This window comes from Euprymna scolopes, chromosome 6 (assembly GCF_053919585.1).
Source record: "Euprymna scolopes isolate OS-2025 chromosome 6, ASM5391958v1, whole genome shotgun sequence".
Classification (NCBI taxonomy): domain Eukaryota; kingdom Metazoa; phylum Mollusca; class Cephalopoda; order Sepiida; family Sepiolidae; genus Euprymna; species Euprymna scolopes.
In genome coordinates, this window is record NC_136487.1 from 110,448,113 (window position 1) to 110,463,112 (window position 15,000).

Here is a 15,000-nt window from a genome sequence, read left to right on the forward strand (position 1 = left end):
TATAACTCAAGCTCTTTGTCAAATAGTTGTTCCCGATTTTACTAGCAATCCTGTACAATCGTCAGTTTTTGTTTAATTTGGTGTTATTCTTGACTTATATTACACCCATATGAAGTTAGACGTGTGTATATGGTTCTATATTTCTATGTATTAGATTCACTCCTAAACTAATTAAACGATCATCATGGATTTTGGATCATAGTTGCTGGGTGGGGGTTAGAGTTGTTAATGTTGGCTAAATTCGCCGAACAGTTTTTACCCTTTACAAAAATTAAAATGAAAGTATAATGATACTAAACCATATGTCTAGATCTGTCTTCCAGCTTTTATGAAAATCCCTTTCATGATCTTAATTCTAGAAACTATCTTACATGCAATGTTCGAGAAAAAATAAAATTCAAGCAATCTTTCTAAATTAGTGTCTCATGACTATGGATCAAATCCAATGCAAATTTAAATTTTTAAATGGAAACTTGTGCTTATATTATATCCCCTAAATCCTTGGATGTCTTTGATAGGTTTTCACTATCTTCTTTTTTACCTGCTTTGCATAAAACTAAATGAAACTAAATATAATCCACATTACCGTACCTTACGTTTAATAGCTGTGTTTCAAAATTTATGATAACCGATTCAGTATTTTAGTAGTCAATTTATAAATATGATTCTACAAATATATAAACCTATACACATATTTAGCACGTACGTGTATATATAGGGTTGACAAGAAAGTTCTTGCAGTTTTTAACTTTTAATTTGAGATTAACATATCTCGACTCAAGCAAAAAATTATTGATCAAAGTAAGCACCATCAGAATCGATGCACTTTTGCCAACGCGAAACAAGTGTATTTTGTCCAATAACATAAAAATCTTACGTTCTGGTTTCGATGAAGTCGCTGAAGGCGTTTTTGATATCGCTAAGGCCTTTGAAATATTTCTGGCGCAGAAAGTTGTCGAAGTACTTGAAAAAGTGGTAGTCGGTAGGTAAGAGATCTGAGATATATAGCGAATGAGGCAGAGTTTCGTAGCCCAATTCGTTCAACTTATGCAGAGTCGGTTTAGCAACGTGCGATCGAGCATTGTCGTCAAGAACATTTGGGCCTTTTCTGTTGACTAATACTGGGTATTGCTGTCGAAGTTTCTAATGCATTTCATCCATTTGTTGACAGTACTTCTCTGCCATAATGGTTTCGCCTGCATAAAAAATCTGCCTTCGTTTGCATAAAAAATGGATGAGAACAGTCGCAGATTACCAAACAGTCATCATTACCTTCTTTTGTTGCAACTCTAGTTTCAGGAAGTGTCGTGGAGTTTCGTCAGCGTCTCACAACTGAACTGAATGTTGACGCAAAGAACCAACTTTTCATCGCAAGTCACAACCCTGTCAAGAAACGGGTCGTTCTTGTTGCGTAAGAGAAGGTAAGATGACACTTCATAACGGCGTTTCTTTTGGCTGTTGTCCAATTCGTGAGGCGTCTATTTATCACGTTTTCTTTTTTTTCTTTCCGATCTCTCACTAGAGAACAAAATTAAAATACCGCAAGAACTTTCTTCTTAACCTAATATATATATATATATATATATATATATATATATATATATATATATATATATATATATATATATATATATATATATTAAAAGCGGCATTGAAAGTTTTGTCTGCTTAAAAATAAGCTAACACATGAACGATTCGAAGCACCGTAGTGCAACTGTTGTTGTTGTTGTTGTTGTTGTTGTTGTTGTTGTTATCATTATTATTTAATAGCATTGACTACACGTAAATGAATATCTCTTCCTGGGCGTTTCTCTCTCTCCCTCTCATTTTCTCACTCTCTGTTATATATGTTATATATATATATATATATATATGAGAGAGAGAGAGAGAGAGAGAGAGAGAGAGAGAGAGAGAGTACTAGCATTTAAGCCCGGCGTTGCCCGGGTATTTGGATGTGTATGTTGAGCAAAAAAAAAAAAAAAAAAAAGAAAAAGCGGTCAATTTTTTAAACTTTGACCCCTAATTATGACCCCTTAACATTTATTGTTTTGGGCTCAAATCAAGTTATTCAGTTAGATCCATGTCCAAGGAACCTATATCTATAATTTCAAGTGTGTAGACCCAAAATTGTCCGGAGGTGTTTGGTAGAGTTCTCAAAGGTCAGATCGTTGAACTTTGACCTCTTAATCGCCAAATTTCTGGCCGAAAACCGATCACATCGATGTTTCCACATCTCAGTACCCTGTATATCAAATTTCGAGTCTTTAGACTTAAAATTGACATAGTTATTGCGTAGGGAAATGTACACAGACAGACACACACTTTCACTTTTATAGATATATAGATTATATATTTTATTAGATAAAATATTGTCTATATAATTTTGTTAAGCAATTTACTTCAACAGTATTCAATGTGTGAGTAGAGCTTACAGTTAGTAGAAAAATATATGGCAAGTTTGCATATACATATTACTATCCACATTGGATAGAGCGAAATAGTATTACGTTGTCTGATGAAAACAATGCAATTTCTGCAATTTATTTTGTGTGTCGCTACTCCATCCGCAACCCTAGATCACTCCCTCCTTCTCCCCCTACTCCGTCTATGTTAATCACGTCCGACCGGGCACCTCGCAAATGTTTACAGCTTCACTCTGACAACTGTTTATGGATGAGAAAAAAGGTTGCCTGGTCTGGGAAGCGACGGCAGATGGGGATCGGGCACCACTGCTGTCTTTAACTAAAAAAAGAAAAAAAAAAGAACCCAACTCTTGTCGTCTGTGTTAGCGATGATGCCGGTCAAAGAGATTCCTAGTTGCACTAGTGGCGCTTCTGCTTCTGCTGTTTCCGCTTCTGTCGGTGTTGGTTGTGATGCAACCGAGTGAGTATGACTCACCACGCGCGGAACAGGGATGGAGATATGGAGATTCGAACATGTAATTTGCGGCAGTAGCGGTTGGCTGTGCACGTGAAAGAAGAGGAGCGAACCACGACGCATTGGTTGCAGACTGGTCGATTTGTAAGAAAGAGATGAAAGTCTCTGCTCCCCCAAGGTAGATTAGATAGGTAAGGCTGATGAGAAAGGGAGGGGTAGAAAGAAGAATGATGAGAAAGGAAGCAATGTAGAAAGAAAAGAACGGAGAAATGAATAAAGAAAAGAAAAAAAGAAAGAAAGAATGGGTGGGGGGAGGAAATGCGAAAGAAATTTTTTTAAAGAAAGACAAGGATTAGAGAAATAAACATGAATGAAAATAAATAAGTAAAACGAAGTGTGTAGAGACAGTAAAAGTAAAAGTAGTCAGAAAAAGAAAAGAAAGAAATGTAAAGATGAAGGGGAATAAAAAAGAAAAAAACAGGAAAAAACGTGAGGAATAATGTTAAAACATAACGAAAATAATGAATGAATAAAAGCATGAATGAAAGGAAAACGAGAAAAAAGTAAGAGAAGAAAGAAAAATAATAAATGCAAAAAAGTAAATAAAACAGAAAGTAAAAAGTGAAAAAGAAAAGGAAATCAAAAGTAAAGAAAGGCAGAGAGGAAGAAAAAAGGGACACTTGAAGAAAGAAAGAAAGAAAAGGGAAGGAAAAGAAAAGATAAAGAAATGTTTAAATTAAGAAAGAAAACAAAAGACAAGGTCGATATGATGAAGAGGAAAGAAAAAAATGATGAAAATAATGAATGAACGACCAACGAAAGACAAATAAAACAAAAGACACAAGTAATCAAAGGAAGAGAGAAGGAAGGGGCAAAAAGAAACGAAAGGAAAAATAATCAGAAAAAGAAGAAAAAGAAAGAAGAAAAGAGAGAAAAAAGAAAGAAGAGAGAAAGAAGAAAAAGAAAGAAAAAGAAAGAAAAAAGAAAGAAGAGAGAAAGAAGAAAAAGAAAGAAAAAGAAAGAAGAAAAAAGAAAGAAAAAGAAAGAAGAAAAAGAAAGAAGAGAGAAAGAAGAAAAAGAAAGAAAAAGAAAGAAGAGAGAAAGAAGAAAAAGAAAGAAGAAAGGAAATAAGGGCAATGAAAGTAATAAAAGAAATAAATGAAAAATGAATAAAATCAAAAAGGTAAACGAACGGCGATTTCATAATCCGTGACGGTATCCAGCAAGCCAATCATGCGCCTCCAATTACCATCGCGGGATCGAAGAAGACTAAAAGGAAAGATGCTAGAAAAATAGAAGGGATGAACACAACTAGTGTGAATCCCATGGACATCTTTAAGATAAACAAGTAAAAAATGCCCTTGTGTTCTGCCAATATTGAACTGCTTAAGTACAAAGTTTGTATGTGTAGAGCAATCAATGCACATGATTTTGATATGATTTGTTTGTGCTAACTTTTGTTCACCCCAAACGAGGGACAACTCTGTATTATGGGTCAGATTTATAGACGGCATCTTAAGTGGGATGTCGTGCAATGAGGTTTTTGTTCACATTACATTTACATTTTTAGGAAGCATGGGGGACAAACGGTCTGAGGAAATAAGCAATTAAAGTGGAAAGTTTTCTTGCATTATGCGGCCTCTACACGAAATGGTGGGATTTTACTGTTAGTGGGATGCAAGTTCAGAAAGTTCCTCGGAGCACATTCCGGGGGAATTCTTGTAAAAGAAGCACAGGGATGCAACAACGTGACGATAGAGGAGGAATTGGGGCTTTGTGGGTAGCATGGAACCTATTAAATTAGAGACTTTTTTACACGGAGAGACTGGTGGTTGGCTCACCGGTCCAGTCGTGGTAACAATACGCATGGGTTCATAGAAATATAGGATAGTGGCAGGTGTGAAAAAGGGGGCATCATCTTTGCAGCAAACTTGGCAGTATCTTCTACATATTTGTTCCAATTCGTGTTACATATGATTACTAGGATGAGGAGTTTAAACGTCGAATTCTCGAGAAGTTTGTTATCGGCCATAGCCGTCTGTGATTGAAAAGGTTTGCTATTAAAAGAAATGCACTTTGTCTTGGTAGCGTTGAATGTTAACATATATTTCTGGTACTTTTGAATATGTATGTTTTATTTGCACACATATCGAAACTAAATTAATAACATACTTCGTACAAATGAAAATATATACATTTATTTACAAACATCAGGAGGTAATAATATAAAAGATTGAAAACGTTTGTTTGGCGATAGAGTTGTGTACAAAATATTTCAATCGAAATAAACTCAACAAGCGTCAAGCTCTGGCTGATTATGGGAGTATGGACTGTTCAACTTGTGTGTATTATTCTCCAATGAGTTTATTGCAAGAAATGGTCATTTCATTTAAGGAGTGTATGTATTGTTTAAACTGATAAAAGTCGTAGAATATTATCATAGAGACGAGGCACTGATTATTGAACTCAAAGGGAGAGAAATCTATTTCTCATATAGTACGAGAAAAAAAGCTCCCATCAGCTTGAGGTTAAATATTTACTGGATTCTTTTTATGTTTTGATGAAAAATAATTTAGTTTTTCGCATTGACTGAAAATATACTTCTTTTTTTTCTTCTTTTTTTTTGCGAAATTTTGAATGGATCTTTTATTTAATCCACGGGGGTAAACTGCCCTCATTCCGTCAGCCATAACCAGATAAGTATTTCTTTCTTATATTCTTAGTATCGCATGTACTAAAGATGCAATCTTCAGCAGAAGAATGCCACTTAAAACTAATTAAGCACTTTATTCGTTGCGACACGGGTTCACCGCACAATCCTCAATACTAGCGATACTAAAAATATAATACAACTTATCAATCTTTATCTATTTTTACTTTTTATTATTTCTTGTTCTATAATTTACTATTATATACTTTTTCAGATTGTTTACGCTGTCAAACAGTAAGTAATACTTTTCTAGTATTGATCTCGTAATTTTGATTCGTGGGCCAATGTTGACACATGCATAAATGACCGGGACATTGGGTCAGCGAGTGCATTCAATGTCATATCGACCCGACGTATACTAGAAACAGGCGTGACGTCACATGAATAGAAGAGGGAGGAGGTAAGAAGGGAGGCAATTGGTTAGAAGTTTGTGAATCGAACACGATGTGTAGATAACATCTTAACATGGGCGATAAATTAGGGGGACAAGGGCCACAATGATCCACATCGGAAATGCGTCTCACCGTTAACAGAAGACAATAATAACAGCCCGATAAAAAGCCCTTTCTTCTAAGTCTTCTTTCTTTGTGTTGTTGTGTCCAACTTACAGCGAGAATTCACTCCCAGAGATAGTTGTGGAATGACTGCCTCCGCCACAAAGCATTGCTGTAGTTGAATGCGGTAGACACACGTAATGTTTATGAACGTCCACGTATCTTATTTGGTTGTGACTGGTATATATGTATCAAAGTAAAGGAATGTATGCATCCATGGAAAATGAAAAAAATTGAACATCGAGCAGGCATTATCTTCATCTGAACTGAACAATTCAGTGCTTAACAATGCCATTTGAAGGACACCCAAGCCCACCTTATGCAGCATATCATTATGCATTTGCAATGGAAACATGCCTTTCAGACGTGAACATGAAATTGATTGTATGAAGCAAGAAAGATAAAAGAAGGAGAGAGAGAGAGAGAGAGAGAGAGAGAGAGAAAGAGAAAGCGAGAGTGTGATTGTTTTTAGAAAGAACAAATGGCCCAAAATAACACATTTGTTTTTTCATTTTTCTAATCATTTTGTTTTAGCACCCAACCGGATGCCAGACATCTCATACATTCCAACCGAGAGATCGTTTTAAAATTCTAATCGTCCCTTTAAATGAAATTGCTCGCATCTCTTTTACACTTGGTTCACTGGGTATATTTGCTCTGTATTTAAAAAAAAATTCTTTTTCATGAGTCCAGTTACTCGCATAATTACTGGAATGATGGAGATCTTCCTAAGATTCCAGTTTCTTTTCATACGTTCTATTCATTCGTGTATATGTTTCCAGTGATAAGACCGGAATTATCCGATTAATAGATAAGCAAAGTTTTTTTGCTTGCGTACCAGAGGGCGTATATTGTAGCCGTATAATTCATAAACTGTTCATGTCTTTAAAACCGAAGTCATTCGACCATCCAGTCAGTCATTTTCTGGATAATTAATTAATTCTTATAGTTCGAAATTCTTTTGTAGATGAAGGTTGATAATTTATATTATGTGGACTGATGTTTTATTTTTATTTATTTATTTTTTTTAATCTCTGATGTTATTCTTACAATGGTTACGTGTTGCTGAACTCTGGAGTCTGTACGAAATTTCGAACTGACCACTCAGTGGTAGATAGTTCTTGTTCTATCAGCCATGACCAGATAGAAATCTTAAGTATTTTTCAACAATATTATTAGTATCGTCCTCACTGAGGATTGCCCTTTCAACATCTGTCATTTAGAGCTTAACACTGTGTCCGTTGTGCCACGTTTATTTTTGCGTTTGAAAATTGATTTCGATTCGAATCGATCTAGACGCTATAAACATTTTGGTTTCTATATGTTATCATCTACTATTATCATTGGTGTTAGGTACGCGGAGTAAGAAACGAAAGTTATTTTCAGTTGTGACTGAAGACGAGTCCTTGCTGTGAGTATTAAGAGATTGGAGCTCAGTCGATCACGTTCCAGATATTTAATTAATCGCATGTCACGAATTGTTTGCAGTAGGTTTTGTTATTCGACATGTTATAATCTAGAAAGAGTCGATATGCTATAAAACAAACCGAACTAAACCACCCGAGCTACACGGATTCTTCTACTAGCATGGATGATTAAAATTGTACCCTTTTCCCGATCACCACTGACACCAACCCGTCAACAGGTAGGCCGTAAGTAGGAGGAGGTGCGGGATGCGTGAAGAATTGCTGAAGCGGCCATTTTGTTGCCATGCACTACCGTGTCTGTGTGTTTATGAATGAACAGAAAATGAGAAAAATACGGAGATCAGCGTATATTTCTGTAGACAAACCGACATTTCAGTGTTTGCTTGCACCATAAACCCATGAATGGGAGAAATGTGTAAAAGAAAGCGACCATATGTGAGTACAATATTCTTATCAATATATATATATATATATATATATATATATATATATATATATATATATATATATATGAACTGAATAAAGTCCAATTTACATATGACGCTGGGGTATAATTTAGAGCATTATTCTTTACTTGTTTGCTTTTTATATGATTTAACTCTTAATTCTTTTCTATATTCATTTGCAATGTTGACATAGGTAAAACGTTATTTCTTGGCTTTTAAACATCTAAAGCAAAAGATATAAATTATACTGAAACGCTATACAAACTCAAAAATGTATATTTCACAAAAGATTTTCCAATTTTTATTTATATCGTGGGCAATACCTGCTCCGCTGTAACACACACACACACACACACACACACACACACACACACACACACACACTCACACACACACACACACACATACATATATATCATGATTCTGTGAGGGATACAAAATTTATATATCGCAATCATGAAGGGAAGACTTTAAGACTTTGCATAATTGACCTAATCAGATCCACAGGGTACCCATTTTTGGATAGTAATTATTTTAAATTCCTCATCCAATTTTGATTTTGAGCAGATCATAAGGGCACGATGTGTTAGGGTCCAAATTAAATTTATCTGACATTTTTTGGGACAAAATGAATCCCAGCGTGCATACAGTTGCGTGAATGTAGGTTTACGGTATATTGATGTAAGGTAACTGGATGGTGTTTTTGTTACCAATACATGGAGGAAAGCTATGGACGAGTTAAACTCTCCTTCATAAGTATACTGTAACGCGGGATGCATCCTATTAAGTAAGGAGAAAAACATTATTTGATTGTTGAAGAGGCAAAATGTGTTGTCCACATAGCGAAAGTGGACCAAGGGTTTCATGGGTCCAGAGAGCAATTGCTCTTCCTGGAAACCCACGAAAATATTCTCCAATATCGGCCCGAAAACTGAGTCAATCGACACACCTATTTTATTTTTTATTATTACATTTTCACCCCAAACAAGGCACATTGCCACTTTGGTGTAGGGGGCTACTATCAGGGGCAGCAACTACTGGGGCACTATGTTGGAATTTGGGCAGCAAGATGTCGGTTCACGTTACACTTGACCTTCTGCGTGTCAGTACAGTTAGGGAAGCAGGAAACTGGAATGGAGTTCCAGAGTCTAGCGGTTCTGGGGAAGAAACTACTATAGTAGAAAGATCTTTTAGATCTAGGGATCTCTACTGTGTGGAGGTGGGATTTAGCTACCTGTCGAGTTTGTCGAGGGTGTCTACGTCGTGGGGGCACAAGTGTCTGCAGTTCGTCAGAGCATTCACCATTAAAATACTTGTAGAACAGGCAGAGGGATGCAACGTTTCGTCGATGGGACAGAGGCTGAAGTTTAGATGCCAGTTCAGGGACTATCAGATTGGCGACTCTCTTTTGAACCTTGTCTAGGAGCGAGAGACTAGTAGCAGATCCACCAGTCTAAATGTGACAACAATACTCCATACATGGGCGAATGGTAGCCTTATAGAGGTACAGGATAATTTCAGGTGTCAGTAGTTTTCTAGCACGGTAGAGAGAGCCTACCTTTTTCGCAGCGGCCCTGGCAATGTTTTCAATATAATTGTTCCAACTCATGTTTCCTGTGAACATTAGGCCAAGCAGTTTGAAAGATGTACTCTCAGACAGGGAGTCACTGGCCATTGCTATTGGTGGCAGAGAAGGTTTCTTGTAATTATTGAAGGAAACCAGTTTAGTCTTGGCAGCATTGAATGTGACCATCCATTTATGTCCCCATTCCACCACAGATTGGAGGTCATCCTCGAGTGTTTTTGCCATTTCTTTAGTTATGTGTTCATTTGTTTTCCTGTCATGCCTGTTATAGAGTGTGGTGTCATCAGCATATATACCCATCTCAGAGGCAGTTTTGTCGGGGAGGTCATTAATAAATATAGGAACAATAGAGGTCCAAGGATAGACCCCTGAGGCACTCCCGCATTTATATCACACTGTTTAGATGTACGACCGTCGAGGACAACCTGGATTTTTCTCTTATCTAAGAAGGATTTAATTATGTTAAGTATTCTACCAGTGATACCGTATGATTTAATTTTCCTGAGGAGACCCTTGTGTCATACCCTGTCAAAAGCCTTAGATATATCTAGAGCTACCGCTCTTCCCTCCCCCGCTTTGTCCAGTGAATGGTATATACGTTCAGAGATTACAGTGAGGTTGTCTGCTGTAGAACGGGCTTGTCTAAATCCATATTGTTTGTCAGTCAGAAGTTTAGCATCTGTAAGGTGCCGGACTAGAGCATGGTTAATTATGGTCTCAAATATTTTGGCGGAAAGTGGGAGGAGGCTAATGGGGCGATAATTTGATGGGTCAGTTCTTTCGCCAGAATTCTTGAATACTGGTACCACAGAAGCAGTTTTCCAACAGCCCGGAAAGCATGATTCATTAAGGCATTTGTTGTAGAGTTTGGAGAGAACTGGAGCTACTTCGGCTGAGCACATTTTTAATAGCACAGCTGGGATGAGATCAGGTCCACATGCTTTTGAAGTGTCAAGGTTTTTTATGATAGCGTGTACCTGAGCAGGGGTGATTTTTAGATCGTCTAGCGTAGCGTCTGTCCGCAAAGGAAAGTCACGCAGGGGGTGGTTGGAAGGGTCCAGTGTGGAGTTCGAGGCAAACCGGCTGGCAAGCATATTAGCCTTGTCGGTTGCTGAGCAAACAACCTCGTGATTGTTGGTTAGTGGGGGAATTGTTGATTGCCCATTATTTACTACACTGTTGTAGATTTTCAAGAAGTCACGATTTCCTAATTTTTGTGCTTCGATGCGTTTTTTAGTGGTTTCAGTAAATTCTCTCTTAGCTGTCGCTATTTCTTTCTTAACGTTACTTCTAGCTTCTATATACTTCTGTTTGTTCGAACTGGACTTATGTCGGTTAAATCTGCGGTATGCATGCTGCCTTTGAGCAATGACAGTTGCGCAAGTCGAAGTAAACCATTGGGGAGAGTGGGGCTTGCTATAAAATTTCCGCATGGGAACATGTGCTTCCATTGCTGTTTTGAACCATTCAGTGGTCTCATTTGCGCATTGTTCAGTAGGAAGAGAAAAAATATTTCCCCATGGGGCATCTCTGATAAGATCTCTGATGGCCTCTCAGTCAGCCTTTTTATAATATCTCGTTGTTTTGAGCACTGGCTCTTCAGTTTTGGGTCTAGAATTTAGGGCGATTTCTACCATTATCACTGCATCGTCAGCGTTCCCGAGTGGGCTGTCAGCATTTGTTGTACAATCCTCGGGAACTGTAGTCAGAAACAGATCTAGAAGTAATGCGTGTTGTTCTTGCTGGTCAGGGAAACGGGTTGGAAACGTAACCATTTGTGATAGGGAGTGAGATATAGCAAAACTATGAGTTGTGCTGCCCGCTGCATCTGTGTGAGTAGAGAATCCAAGCCAGTTTTTGTGGTGAACATTAAAATCACCAAATACATGTACTTGTGCGCTAGTGTCGAAAGAGGGTGCTGTGTCTATGATGTCAGAGACTTTGTTTATTATGGTGCAGTCCTAGGTCGAGGGAGAGCGGTAGAGAAAATAAAAGTAGCTAATGTTGTGTTGTATGTTTAGTCTAAAGCACATAAAGGCTTGATCGTCCGTTTCTAGGTTTGTTTCTCTAGTCAGGGGAGGGTGTTACGAATGTAGACTCCAAGTCCGTGCATATGTCTGTACGGCAGAGTGGGAGATAGCCAGGCATGTTAAAGTAGTTAGAGGGGATCAAGGAGTGTAGGTTAGTCTCGCTTAGTGCTAAGATATCCATGGGTATTTGTTAGGAGAAATGCTTCAACATCAGCTAAATCAGTTCTAAGCCCACGGATGTTAGTGAATGCAAGCCTCAAGGGAGGAGGCAAGTTGGATTTGTTTGTCCCTAGGCCTGGTTTAAGCTTATTTTTTTTTATTGTACTGTCATCATGTTTTTAAAGAGTTTCAGTTAGGTGAGGGAGAGCTGAACAAGAGGTTATGCAGGGCATCAGACATGCAACACAAGTAGACCATCAGCTGACATTTCTTCAACTAGGACTTTGGCCTCAGGAAAGCCCATCGGGAATGAGTGAAGGGTCCCTTTCCATGCGCGACATGGCACTACAAACATCCCGATATTATTACCTATTTGTTGATACATTACATCGTTGAAGCTGAATCCAACAGATGTAGTGGCAAATTTTATCAGCTCAACGAATATGCTTTCAGAAATGGGAGGAGGCGATATCTGACTACGATATAAACAGTCTGTACAGATATCTATAGTCTCTGAAATCGGAACGCAAGTAAACAGGTTTCTAATGTCAGAAAAACATATAGATTTATTAACAACCTTAGACCTTTGAATAAAGTCTGCAAAATAAAATGAATTTTTTAAGCAGTATTTACTGTACAAACGTTACAAATTTAATACAGGTTGTAAAATATTTAAGATCCATTTTGCGACTTTATGCTGTGATGGCCCTACCATAGATAAAATAGGCCTAAAGGGATATCTACTTTGTGAGTTCCCGGTAAATCATATAATCTAGGATGGACCGATCATGAAGGTCTAATCTCATTAGCTATGCTCAATGGAAGTACATCACTCTTATCCCACTTTACTAATTTGTTTTGGAATTTGGTTTCTAAAGAGGTTGTACAATCATGAGTTGCGAGAGAATCCATTTTTTATAAATCCCTCGATACAGCTTTGATAGAGCGAGGGCGAAACCGGTCAACTGACTCCCCAATTTTTTCTCTTCACCCCGTTGACTTTATTTTAAACGTTTTTAATCATAAATTTAAGTCTTCCCTTCAAGATTGCGATATCTATATATATATTGAAGGTTTTATAATTATATATATATATCTATCATAAAAATTAATTGCAATCGTTTTTGAGTGGCAGTTTGCTTTTTTTTACAACAGCAGTTAGTTTTAGGCACTATGGGGAAAGGGGTGGTCTTCGCTAATTTGATTTTTTGTTTGTTTATTATTATTGTCTGTTATCGTCTGTGCTAAATTGAGAATTGTGGAGTAGGAAATTTTAACTGAATTTTTATTAAATATCGTACTGTATCTATGTGGTTGCTTCAAAAGAATTTTCTACAATCTTAAAAATTTTAGGGGGGTATATTTATTTTGACATTTGAATTGAAGGGAGGGTTAAACCAAATATTTTTCTTTTTTCTAAGACAATTGCGGGGATTTGGCTTGTTATGATTATTGTACTGAGCGGAGCTATGTTTGTAAAGCGGTTGGTTATTAAAGTGGAATAGATTGTTTTTTAGAATCTGATTTATTTTAAGCCATGTTATGCGTTATTACAATTAGAAAGATGGTAACGGGATTATTGTGATTATTTGTTCATTATACCCTATTGTTATTAAAGAAGGTTGTATTTTAGTTGAAGGCTTTTTTGTCTGCGGAATGAGAAGATTTTCTTCTAGAAACATAAGGTTCTATGGATTTCATAATAGAATTAAGGTGATTGGAAAACTTGTGAACATAGAAAAGATTTGAAGATTGAATTTACACAATTAGATAACGCTGAATTTCACAAAAATCATGAACATGACAGGCCGGAAGGTTTAGACTAAAGTTTCGCCCTTCTTTTGGCTCATCAGTAGGACACATATGCACTTAGGATTCGAAATCTGAGTACTCTGCCACCTGAGCCGTCACGCAACATACAAAAAAATCTATTAACTAACACAGATTGTGGCGAGTGGCCAACTGTGGAATGTACGTTCTCTTCCTAACAGTGGAGCGTTGTTATCCAACTTGCTACAAAGGATCCAAACCGATGTCACATGATTAAGAATTTGAATTCTGGCGACTGATGCTATAACACAAGAGAACCCAACGAGCAAATTAATATTAGATTTTTAATGTAACAAATCAGTCTGAGTTCTTCTTCTGAGAGAGTTATGGAAGCTAGAGTATTAGACAATAGTTTACAATAAGAGTGAGGAGTTACAATATATATATATATATATATATATATATATATATATATATATATATATATATATATATATATATATATATATAAAGAGAGAGTGCAAGTTATAGAAGTTAGCAAGAGATGGGTTATTTGACGAGTTATTTCTAAGTTATTTCCAAGTTGTGTCTAATAAAATAATTATAATTGAACATTTTCCAAATATAACTCATTCCTAACACCGAGGAATACTTTAATCTGTAGTTTTCGTGAGTAAAATATTTAGGGAAAAATGTATTAACTTAGATTTAGTAAATACTGATGAGCAAAACTTTAAAGCCAATAACAGTAAAGAAAATGTGTGCCTCTGTGGCTGCTAGACATGTTCATTTATTTAAGTAAAGTTGAAGATTAAAATAGGAAAAATTAAAATGAAATTTTAGAAACTTTTTTTAGTATTTATTGGGGAAAATATGGACATTTGAAAATTAGATTAAATAGTTGCTGGTCAAAAGTTCTAAAAGTTAACCTAAATAAGTCATAAATCAAGAAATGTCTTATAAGACAAGTTATAAATTGCACGTCCGTCGACTAAAAGTGTAACATATGTATGTCCGGCTCGCTTTAATGATCAAATATGCAAATTTATTTTTATAAGCAAAGAAAGGGAGGCTTGATCTTCGTAACAAAAATAAAGGAATGAATAATTACATATACAAATTTAAGTTTATAAAATTAGAAAGGTGGGGGCTTAATTTTTATAACATCGCGATTGTTTTGCCTTTTCGTTGAAGGAAAAACTTTTTTTTTTAAATATTTTAATAATAATTTGATGACTTGTATTTTTAATTTTATTCATTAAACTTTGTTTTCTTTTCCTTATCGATTAGTTTTATCTTCTCGTTGAATAGTTTTGTCTTTTTTTCTCAACGATTATTTTATTTCATGAGTTCAAAAGGTGAATGGTAATTAAATTGCGAAACGATAGCAAGCCAGAGAAGCTGGATAGCGTTTTAGTAGTTAAACAAAGATCGCTTTAGTG

At 36.3% G+C, this 15,000-nt stretch overlaps 1 long non-coding RNA gene across 1 annotated transcript in view; it reads left to right on the top strand.

Annotated features, from left to right (window-relative positions):
• The window catches only part of LOC145277867 (uncharacterized), a 428,683-nt gene that overhangs the window by 27,602 nt on the left and 386,081 nt on the right, over window positions 1-15,000 (top strand). The window contains exon 2 of the long non-coding RNA XR_013868229.1: window positions 5,802-5,821. This is a non-coding gene — a long non-coding RNA (uncharacterized LOC145277867). The remainder of the gene's footprint in view (window positions 1-5,801; window positions 5,822-15,000) is intronic.